Source organism: Pezoporus wallicus, unplaced genomic scaffold (genome assembly GCF_028554395.1).
Source record: "Pezoporus wallicus isolate ANWC-B61680 ecotype Strahan unplaced genomic scaffold, APGP_CSIRO_Pwel_v1 contig_5958, whole genome shotgun sequence".
NCBI classification, from domain to species: domain Eukaryota; kingdom Metazoa; phylum Chordata; class Aves; order Psittaciformes; family Psittacidae; genus Pezoporus; species Pezoporus wallicus.
Window position 1 is genome coordinate 3,530,853 of NW_026638491.1, and position 12,328 is coordinate 3,543,180.

The following is a 12,328-nucleotide window of genomic DNA, read 5'->3' on the forward strand; positions in this document are numbered from 1 at the left end:
GTTCTCAAACTAGGAGTCAAAACACAGCACTGCACCAGTTAACACAAAGGAAAAAACATGACTGCTACTGCTGAACCCAGGACATTATCCACCCCTTATTCCATACCATTCACGTCGTGCTCAGATCCCACATTTTCAATACACCATCGCTCTCCCACATATATACATCCATACACATACAGACCAAGAGGAAAAAATCATTTTCTTAGTGCATGGACCAATCCCTATAATGCTGCCGAGTCCATTCGGTCCATGATGTTCCAAGTTCATTCTCTGTTGGGATGATGGCTGGAGGGAAGTCAGGGCCAGTCGCTGGTGACCTGGAGACATCTAGTTGATGGGCTATAAAAGCATTACACAGCAGGCAACAGCATACAATTGAGTTCACTGGCTGTTTTCCCCTAAAATCAAATCCCCTTGAGGTATACATCGGACTTCCCCATCTTCCCGCATTACCCACCAAGTATATCCAGGTCCCTGAGCAAAAGCAATCCCACGAGTGGGTTTGCCTTTACCTGAAGCAAGAATAACCCAGACTGTCTTCCCCAGCAAATTCTTCATATGCACCACGGGAACTTTGTCCCCCTCTACAATATGTAAAAGTTCTGACTGGGCTGGGCCAGCCCTGTTGGCAGATCCTCTGGTGTTGACCAACCAGGTGGCCTTTGGTAAATGTGTATCCCAATGCTTGAAAGTTCCCCCACCCATTGCTCTCAGTGTAGTTTTTAACAGCCCATTGTACCGTTCGATTTTCCCAGAGGCTGGTGCATGGTAGGGGATGTGATATACCCACTCAATGCCATGCTCTTTGGCCCAAATATCTATAAGGTTATTCCGGAAATGAGTCCCATTGTCTGATTCAATTCTCTCTGGGGTGCCGTGTCGCCACAAAATCTGTTTCTCAAGGCCCAGGATGGTGTTCCGGGCAGTGGCATGGGGCACAGCGTATGTTTCCAGCCACCCGGTGGTTGCTTCCACCATGGTAAGCACATGGCGCTTGCCTTGGCGGGTTGGTGGCAGTGTGATATAGTCAATCTGCCAGGCCTCCCCATATTTATACTTCAACCATCGTCCTCCATACCAAAGAGGCTTTAACCGCTTGGCTTGTTTAATTGCAGCACATGTTTCACACTCATGAATAACCTGGGCAATAGTGTCCATTGTTAAGTCCACCCCTCGGTCACGGGCCCATCTATATGTTGCATCTCTGCCCTGATGGCCTGAAGTGTCATGGGCCCACCGGGCCAGAAATAATTCACCTTTATGTTGCCAATCTAAGTCCATCTGAGCCACTTCAATCTTAGCCGCTTTATCCACTTGTTGCTTGTTCTGGTGTTCCTCAGTGGCCCGACTCTTGGGTACATGGGCATCTACATGATGTACCTTCACCACCAGGTTCTGCACCCGGGCAGCAATATCTTTCCACAGTGCAGCAGCCCAGATGGGTTTACCTCTGCGTTGCCAGTTGCTCTGCTTCCATTGCTTCAACCACCCCCACAGGGCATTTGCCACCATCCATGAGTCAGTATTGGCCACTTTTCTCGTTCAGCAATGTCCAGGGCCAGCTGGATGGCTTTCACCTCGGCAAATTGACTCGATTCACCCTCTCCTTCAGCAGTTTCTGCAACTTGTCGTCCAGGACTCCATACAGCTGCCTTCCATCTCCGATGCTTTCCCACAATACGGCAAGAGCCATCAGTAAACAAGGCATACTGCTTTTCACTTTCTGACAGTTTATTATATGGTGGGGCCTCTTCAGCACGCACCACCTCCTCCTCTGGTGACATTCCGAAATCTTTGCCCTCTGGCCAGTCCATGATGACTTCTAGAATGCCTGGACGACTGGGATTTCCTATTCGAGTTCGTTGTGTAATTAGTGCAGCCCATTTACTCCATGTAGCATCAGTTGCATGATGTGTAGAGGAGACCCTGCCTTTGAACATCCAGCCCAGCACGGGCAGCCGGGGTGCCAGGAGGAGCTGTGCTTCAGTGCCAATCACTTCCGAAGCAGCTCGAACCCCTTCATACGCTGCCAGTATCTCTTTCTCAGTTGGGGTATAGCTGGCCTCAGATCCTTTGTATCCCCGACTCCAAAAGCCGAGGGGTCGACCTCGAGTCTCCCCTGGAGCTTTCTGCCAGAGGCTCCAGGTAGGACTGTTCTCCCCAGCTGCAGTGTACAGCACATTTTTTACATCTGGCCCGGTCCGGACTGGTCCAAGGGCTACTGCATGAACTATCTCACGTTTAATTTGCTCAAAGGCTTGTTGCTGCTCAGGGCCCCATTTAAAATCATTCTTCTTCCGGGTCACATGATAGAGAGGGCTTACAATCGAACTGTAATTTGGGATGTGCATTCTCCAGAACCCCACTGCACCCAAGAAAGCTTGCGTTTCTTTCTTATTAGTTGGTGGAGACATTGCTGTTATCTTGTTGATCACATCTGTGGGGATCTGTCTACGTCCATCTTGCCATTTTATTCCCAAAAATTGAATCTCCTGTGCAGGTCCCTTGACCTTACTCCGTTTTATGGCAAAACCGGCTTTCAGCAGGATTTGGATTATTTTCCTCCCTTTCTCAAAGACTTCTTCCGCTGTATCGCCCCACACAATAATGTCATCAATGTATTGCAGGTGTTCTGAGCTTGCCCCTGTTCCAGTGCAGTCTGGATCAGTCCATGGCAAATGGTAGGGCTGTGTTTCCACCCCTGGGGCAGTCGGTTCCAAGTGAACTGGACACCCCTCCAAGTAAAAGCAAACTGTGGCCTGCACTCTGCTGCCAAAGGAATGGAGAAAAATGCATTGGCAATATCAATCGTGGCATACCACTTGGCTGCCTTTGACTCTAGTTCATACTGAAGTTCTAGCATGTCCGGTACGGCAGCACTCAATGGTGGTGTGACTTCATTCAGGCCACGATAGTCTACTGTTAGTCTCCATTCTCCATTAGACTTTCGCACTGGCCATATGGGGCTATTGAAGGGTGAGCGGGTCCTGCTGATCACCCCCTGACTCTCCAGTCTACGGATCAGCTGATGGATGGGAATCAGGGAGTCTCGGTTGGTGCGATATTGCCGCCGGTGCACTGTTGTGGTCGCAATTGGCACTTGTTGTTCTTCAACTTTCAGCAACCCCACAGCAGAGGGATCTTCTGAGAGACCAGGCAAGGTGGACAGCTGCTCAATTTCCTCAGTCTCCAAAGCAGCAATACCAAAAGCCCACCGGTACCCTTTTGGGTCTTTGAAGTACCCTCTCTTGAGGTAGTCTATGCCGAGGATGCATGGAGCCTCTGGACCAGTCACAATAGGGTGCTTTTGCCACTCCCTCCCAGTCAGGCTGATTTCAGCCTCCAGCACAGTCAACTCTTGGGATCCTCCTGTTACTCCAGAAATATAGATGGGTTCCACCCCTTGACAGCTTGATGGCATCAGGGTACACTGTGCACCGGTATCTACTAGAGCCTTATACTTCTGTGGGACTGATGTGCCAGGCCATCTGATCCACACAGTCCAGTAAATCCGATTGTCCCCTACCTCCACCTGGCTGGAGGCAGGGCCCCTCTAATGGTCGTCACAGCATTGGACACTTAAGTCGTGTTGAAAGGGATTATTCTTCGTTATCACAGGAGCTGGAGTAAAATCAGCTCTTCCACTCCATCTGGGAAACTGCTCACCAGAGACTGAAGCCGTAGCTCTCATGGGACGATCAGTCTTGGCCCTTGCTCCCCTCTTCAGTTCACTCACCCGTTCCTCCAAAGCTGAAGTAGGTTTTCCATCCCACTTTGTCATGTCTTCTCCGTGATCCAGCAGGTAAAACCATAGGGTACCCCGTGGCGTATACCTTCTGTATCTCCTCTCTTGAATAATAGGACGTCTTTTGTTAATAGCTGAGACGTGTGTTGGTACACGTGAGGAGCTGGATAAATCAGATACATCGTCTCTCAATTTGTCGAGGTCCTGGGACAGTTTTTTCACAGCTGAGATGATGGAAGGAGTGAGATTGTCTTCGAACTCTCGGAGTTTATGAACCATTTCATCCACTGTTAGTGGTACTATGTCATTCCAGGTCACTGTTGCCAATGAATGGGCATATGATGACGGTGCATTCCGTGTAAGTTTTCGCCACATGGGTCGTGTACATTCAACTTCATCTGGATCTATAGGTGTATCCCCGTTATTCGGCTTGATGTGATAGATCATCTCTACGATGGCCGATTCCCTCAGAGACTGGATGCCTTTGTCTATAGTAGTCCACTTGGCCGAACGACTCGTAACATCGTCCTTGTACGGAAACCTTTCTTTCACAGCTGCCAAGAGCCTCCTCCAAAGGCTGAGGGACTTTTTCTCTCTTGCAATTGCTTTGTCAATTCCCCCTTCTCTAGCAAGTGATCCCAGCTGCTTGGCTTCTGTACCTTCTAGTTCGTGACCATCGGCCCCATTGTCCCAGCATCGGAGTAACCAGGTGATGATGTGCTCCCCTGGTTGACGGGTAAAATCTTTTCGCATATTCCGCAGCTCGGTTGAGGTCCGAGGTCGAGAAGTTACCTCTTCTTCTTCTTCTTCGTCATGTGATGATGACTCCTGATCAGATTCTGGACCGGGTGGTGAATTCATTGGTTCTTCATCTCGCTTCACCCTTTTTGCCTCCTTTTTGCTTGTTCTCTTGCGTACAGGGGCAACTGATATTGGTACGAATTGGTCCTCTGGTTTGGCTGCAGTGATTATCACTGTGGTTTGAGTAGCGACTGTACTTGTTGCTGGGGGTGGTGTAGCTACCGTGCTTGGAGCTGGGGTAACCGCGCTGTCTGTTGCAGTTGAAGTTTGAGCAGCTGCTGTACTTGCCACTGGGGTAGCTGCGCAGTTCATTGCAGCCAAAGTTTGAGTAGCGACTGTCGCTTTGCCCTCAAATCCGCCGACATTCTTTTCCTTTTGAAGGTGCTGGATAGTGTTGAACAAGGCCCTGTAAGCATAGGCCAAGCCCCAGCACGTTGCCGTGATTTGTCCATCTCTGGTATGGCCAGAATGACCACACACCTCATTTAAGTGTTTTACTAATTCTTCTGGATTTTGCAGTTGTTCGGCAGTGAAATTCCAAAATACTGGAGGGGCCCACTGACCTAGATACTTGCCCATACTATCCCACACACCCTGCCACTCATGGCTGTCCAGCCTCTGGGAAAATCTCTCGGTCCTCCTACATCGTCTTTTGACCCCAGACAAGACCCAAACCTGAATCTGCTTAACTCTTGAAATCAGTAGTGGGCAAAACACACTCTGTATGCGTGTTAGCATGGTGATTCCCATCACCATCAGTAAACAAGTCTCAACAGCATTAAAAGGCCATTCAAAAAATTCAAAACTCTCAAATGTAAATGGTCTGGGGGGACGACTAGGAGGGTAAAGGATGTCTCCTTCACAGGTTGAGCACCTGAGAAGGAGAAAAAAGATGTGTAATTGCTAAGCACCTCCATCATATACCTCCCAAAGTATAAAGGTGGTGACCACACTGGGAACATAAACCAGATCAGTTTCATGATCAATGATTCTATTGTATTACAAGTCATTACCATAAAGTACAATGGGATAAAAACCTTAGCCCAAGCCCCACACTTGAAAAACACTAATACAGCCAATACCGGATGGACGTAAGATATGGTATACTGAAACTGTGAGATCAAGAGGAAAAACCTTGAGAGCCAATAAATCAGCATTGTGACGAGTGACTATCAATCCAGTTAGATCTGTTCTTATCTCAACCCCTCGTGCCCCACGTTGGGCGCCAAAAAGAACTGTCGTGGTTTAAACCCAGTCAGGTAACTTGTTCACTCACTCCCAGTGAGTGGTGCCGAGCTGACAACAATCAAGGTCCGTGTCCGTCTCCCCCCCCCTGCACCGGGGCTCTCCCCTTCCCCGCTCCCGGAGGAACGGGGAGGAGGATCGAGAGAGTGCAACTCCTACGGGTTGAGACAAGAACAGTCCAGCAACAAATCACCACCGCTACTATCAGCTAAAACAATGATAAGGGAAAATAACAAGGGAAGAGAATACGATACCACCGGCCAAGAAAACGAGTTCCACCCGGAAGCTCCTGTCCTTCCGGGTAACTCCCAGTTACCCCCCACCCCGGGCATGACGTGCTGTGGTATGGAATACCTCCCCGGCTAGCCCGGGTCAGGCGCCCCGTCTCTGCTTCCTCACAGCTTCCCCTCCTCCCTGGCAGAGCATGAGCCTCACAGAGTCCTTGGTCAGGGTAAACATCACTTAGCAACAACCGACAACATCGGCTTCACCAACACTGTTCTCAAACTAGGAGTCAAAACACAGCACTGCACCAGTTAACACAAAGGAAAAAAACATGACTGCTACTGCTGAACCCAGGACACCAGCATAGGCACCCAGACAGAGAGCCGGTGAGAGGGAAGGCTGCAGTGCAGAGCTCTGAGTGTAGAGAGTGCCTGCACTGGTTTTGTGAGGGAAAGGTGCACAATGGGCAGGGCTGCACTCGGTGCTCCCTGGTGGCAGTCCTCCTGCAGCAGGGGCTGAGCTGCGGGATGCTGTCAATAGGCTGCAAGATGTCAGGGGGAAGCTGAGAGGAAGCAGGAGTTTTTGCTCCAGGCCCAAACTGTGCAGGGGCCTCAAGCTTCCCCTCTAGCTCATGAAGGAAAGAAGGAGGCCTCTACTGGTGCTTCAAGGAAGAAGTGGTGGGTCATAGGAGTAGGGGACTCTACTTTGAAAGTCACAGAGGCACCCATCTGTCGGCCTGACCCAGTCTCAAGTGAGATGTGTTGACTACCAGGGGCCCAGATCAGGGATGTGGCAGAGAGGCTGCCTGCTCTAGTAAGTCCCACGGACTATTACCCACTTCTAGCGATCCACATGGGTGCTAGGGATATAGATAGCAGTAGCCTGGGGAACATAAAGAAGGACTACAGAGCTCTGGGAGAGGTGGTTAGGGGCTCTGGAGCTCATGTTATCTTTTCATCAATTCTCCAGGATACAGGGGAAGACCTTAAAAAAGCTAGGAGGATTGGCCAGGTTAATAAATGATTAAAAGGGTGGTGCCATAGTCAGGGGTTTGGGTGTCTTGAACACGGGACCCAAGTTTGTAGGCCAGGTCTACTGGGGGCTGGTGGAACTGCTAGGAGCGGTTTTGGTAGAAGGCTTGCCAGGCTGGTCAAGGATGCTTTAAACTAGATGTGTTGGGGGAGGGGGGCATCATTCCATTCCAACACACCCAGTCAGTTGCCAGCACCTATAATAAATGCTTGGAACAATGTAGAGATATTCCAGCCACTCTAGCCAATGAGCCGGCTTCATTTGGAGCTCGGCTCAGATGCCTCTATACAAATGCCCGTAGCATGGGGAACAAACAAGAGGAATTAGAGTTGTGTGCATGTCTAAGGGGGTATGATATAATAGGCATCACAGAAACATGGTGGGATGGCTCCTATGACTGGAGTGTTGGAATGGAAGATTACAGGCTCTTTAGAAAAGACAGGCCCGGCAGATGGGGAGGGGGAGATGCTGTTTATGTTAGGGATAGGCTGGAGAGTATCGAACTCTGTCTGGGAACAGGTGATCAGTTAACAGAGAGTTTGTGGGTTGGGGTTAAAGGTAGAACAGCAATGGGAGACATTACTGTGGGATCTGTTACAGACTGCCTGATCAAGAGGAACATGCGGTTGAAGCACTCTATAGACAGATAAGAAAAGCCTCACGATCACAGGCCCTTGTTCTCATGGGTGACTTCAACCACCCTGACATCTGTTGGAGTGACGGTATGACCCGGCACAAGCAATCCAGGAGATTCCTCGGTGGTGTGGAAGACAACTTCCTTCTGCAAGTAATAGAGGAGCTGACAAGGAGAGGTGCCGTGCTTGACCCCGTGCTCACCAACAGGGAAGGGCTTGTTGGAAATTTGACACAGTCTCCCACAGCATCCTCACGGCTAAAATGAGGAAGTGTGGACTGGATGATCAGGTAGTGAGGTGGACTGCGAACTGGCTGAAGGAGAGAAGCCAGAGAGTTGTAGTCTATGGGGCTGAGTCTAGTTGGAGGCCTGTAACTAGTGGAGTGCCTCAAGGGTCAGTACTGGGACCAGTATTATTTAATATATTCATCAATGATTTAGATGAGGGAATTGAGTGTACTATCAGCAAGTTTGCTGATGACACTAAGCTGGGAGGAGTGGCTGATATGCCAGAAGGCTGTGCTGCCATCCAGTGAGACCTGGATAGGCTGGAGAGTTGGGCAGGGAGTAACTTGATGAAATATAACAAGGGAAAGTGTAGAGTCCTGCATCTGGGCAGGAACAACCCCAGGTTCCAGTATAGGTTGGGGAACGACCTGTTAGAGAGCAGTGTAGGGGAGAGGGACCTGGGGGTCCTAGTGGACGACAGGATGACCATGAGCCAACACTGTGCCCTTGTGGCTAAGAAGGCCAATGGCATCCTGGGGTGTATTAGAAGGGCGGTGGTTAGTAGGTCGAGAGAGGTCCTCCTTCCCCTCTACTCTGCCCTGGTGAGACCGCATCTGGAGTATTGTGTCCAGTTCTGGGCCCCTCAGTTCAAGAAGGACAGGGAGCTGCTGGAGAGAGTCCAGCGCAGGGCAACGAAGATGATTAAGGGAGTGGAGCATCTCCCTTATGAGGAAAGACTGAGGGAGCTGGGTCTCTATAGTTTGGAGAAGAGGAGACTGAGGGGTGACCTTATCAGTGTCTATAAATATATAAAGGGGGAGTGTCACGAGGACGGAGCCAGGCTCTACTCAGTGGCAAACAATGATAGGACAAGGGGTAATGGGTACAAACTGGAACACAAGAGGTTCCACTTAAACTTGAGAAGAAACTTCTTCTCAGTGAGGGTGACGGAACACTGGAACAGGCTGCCCAGGGAGGTTGTGGAGTCTCCTTCCCTGGAGACATTCAAAACCCGCCTAGACGCATTCCTGTGTAACATTATCTAGGTGTTCCTGCTCCGGCAGGGGGATTGGACTAGATGATCTTTCGAGGTCCCTTCCAATCTCTAACATACTGTGATACTGTGATACTGTGTGAAATGTGACACTCCAGGGCATCCTTGGAAGCAGCAATCACGAGATGGTCGAATTTGAGATCCTCAGGACAGTGAGAAGAGCATGCAGCAAGCTCACTGCACTGGACTTCAAAAGAGCAGACTTTGGCCTCTTCAGGAACCTGCTTAGTAAGGTTCCATGGGATTTAGCCCTAGAGGGCAGGGGGGCCCAAGACTCTTGGTTGATATTCAAGGATCACCTGCTATAAGCTCAGGAGTGTTGCATCCCAACTAGAAGGAAGTGCAGCAGGAGGGCCAGGAGACCTCCTTGGATGGATAAGGAGCAGCTGAGGAAAATTCAAATGAGAAAAGAGGCTTATAAAATGTGGAAGCAAGGACAGGTGGCTTGGGAAGAACACAGGGATGCTGTGCAGGAAGCTAGGGACCAGGTTAGGAAAGCTAAGGCCCAGTTAGAATTAAACTTGGCTAGGGATGTTAAGGATAACAGGAAGGGATTCTACAGGTACATGGTGAGTGAAAAACAGACTAGGGACATTGTAGGCCACTTCAGGAAGCTCTCGGGAGAACTGGCTACCCTGGATGCAGAGAAGGCTGAGGTTCTGAATGACTTCTTTGCCTCCGTTTTCACTGGCAAAGGCTCTGACCACACCACCCAAGTCTTGGAAGGCAGACAGAGGGACTCTGAGAATGAAGACCTTGGGCTCACTGTAGGAGAGGATCTGGTTCAAGAAGATCTTAAAAACCTGAACAATGCACAAGTCGATGGGACCTGATGAAATCCATCTGCGGGTCCTGAAGGAGCTGGTGAATGAAGTTGCTAAGCCACTGTCCATCATATTTGAAAAATCATGGCAGTCAGGTGAAGTTCCAAACGAATGGAAAAAGGGAAATATAACCCCCACTTTCAAGAAGGGGAAAATGGATGACCCAGGGAATTACAGACCAGGCAGTCTTACCTCTGTGCCTGGCAAAATCTTGGAGCAGATTCTCCTGGAAGGCATGCTAAGGCATATGAGAAAAAACAAGGTGCTTGGTGACAAGACAGCATGTCTTCACTAAGGGGAAATCCTGCCTGACCAATCTAGTGGCCTTCTATGGTGGGGCTACAGATCTGATGGACAGGGGTAGAGCTGTTGATGTCATCTACCTGGGCTTGTGGAAAGCATTCGACACTGTCCCACATGACATCCTTGCCTCTAAATTGGAGAGACATCAATTTGAAGGATGGACCACTCGGTGGATAAAGAACTGGCTGGGTGGCCGCACACAAAGAGTTGTGGTGAATGGCTCAGTGTCCAGCTGGAGACCAGTAATGAGTGGTGTCTCTCAGGGATCGGTGTTGGGACCGGTCTTGTTCAACATCTTTGTCACTGACATGGTCAGTGGGATTGAGTGTGCCCTCAGCAAGTCTGCCGATGACACCAAGCTGTGCGGTTTGGTTGATACGCTGAAGAGAAGGAATGCCATCCAGAGGGACCTTGACACGCTTGTGAGGTGGGCTGATGCCAACTTCATGAAGTTTAACCATGCCAGGTGAAAGGTCCTACACCTGGGTCTGAGCAATCCCAGGCACAGCTACAGGTTGGACAGAGAAGAGATTCAGAGCAGCCCTGCAGAGAAAGACTCGGGGGTGTTGGTCGATGAGAAAATGAACATGAGCCGTCAGTGTGCACTTTCAGCCCAGAAAGCCAACCGTATCCTGGGCTGCATCAAAAGGAGCGTGACCAGCAGGTCAAAGGAGGTGATCCTGCCCCTTTACTCTGCTCTTGTGAGACCTCACCTGGAGTATCGTGTGCAGTTCTGGTGTCCTCAGCATAAAAAGGACATGGAACTGTTGGAACAAGTCCAGGGAAGGGCCATGAGGATGATCAGGGGACTGGAGCACCTCCTGTATGAAGACAGGCTGAGGAAGTTGGGGCTGTTCAGCCTGGAGAAGAGAAGGCTGCGTGCAGACCTCATAGCAGCCTTCCAGTGTCTGAAGGGGGGCTAGAGGGATGCTGGGGAGGGACTCTTCATTAGGGACTGTAGGAGAAGGGGTAACAGGTTAAAACTTAAACAGTGGAAGTTTAGATTGGATATAAGGAGGAAATTCTTTCCTGTTAGGGTGGTGAGGCACTGGAATAGTTTGCCCATGGAGGTTGTGAATGCTCCATCCCTGGCAGTGTTCAAGGCCAGGTTGGACGAAGCCTTGGGTGAGATGGTTTAGTGTGAGGTGTCCCTGTCCATGGCAGGGTGATTGGAACTAGATGATCTTAAGGTCCTTTCCAACCCTAACTATTCTATGATTCTAACATGATATATCTTTTCTAAAGACTGGAGACCTAGAACTTACAGCATGTCTCACTACTGTAGATAACATACATTGATTTTCAAAATGCAACTGAAATGTATTAAGGGAATGGCATAATTGGTTTTATGCATTAAGAATAAAATTTTCATGTACTTACTTCGATTTGCAGGCTTGATAAAGCTATTCCAAATACACAAAAGGCTAGGCTGGAAGCTATGGCTCTTCAGCTTGTCTTATTTAGTATGATTTAAGCAGATAAAACTCAATAATCATAGACATGTGTTTTAATTTATATAGTTTTGATCTCATTATTTCAGATTTTGGTTAAATTTTTGAGGGTAGATTAAGAAAAAATATTAATCAAAAGGGAACAAATAAGAAGTTCTTAAAAGTCACTTTGATTCTTACCTTATTAGATCTCGTTATTAAAAGTATTAAAGAGAAATCGTTTTCTACAGAAAAAAGCTAAACTTGATGCCCGCAGTGTTTTATTATGGAGATAGCAGCAAGTGGACAACGATAAGTCTCTGATCTTCATACTATTATACGATTATTGAAGTTGATGGGGTTACTGTAATGTAACTAAGAAGAGAGTGAGGCCCAGTCTTTTGAACTGTCTATTTAAAAATTATGAATGAGAGTAGTTTTAATAAGAGGAGTTTCTGTAATGAAGCATAGAAGGCTGGGCCATCCAAAGGAAAAGAGATTTCCTGAAATTTCCCAGGCATAAAACATGAAACTTTATATAGACACAACAGGAGGAAATGTGGTTTCTCATTTTGGAAAACTTATCATCTTGCTGTCTTTTTAGAACAATTGCTTTCAAGGAGTTAGGATGTAGAGATTTGCACTCATTACAGCGTAGTTTTATTGGACATAAACTTTTATACTAGGCTGATAAAATGGAATGATACAGATTTCTCTATAGAAAATAGGAGACACCAGTACATATAAAACAATCTCCAAGTAAAATTATGTGTGCATTTTTAGAGTCAGTTACTGTCTACCCTG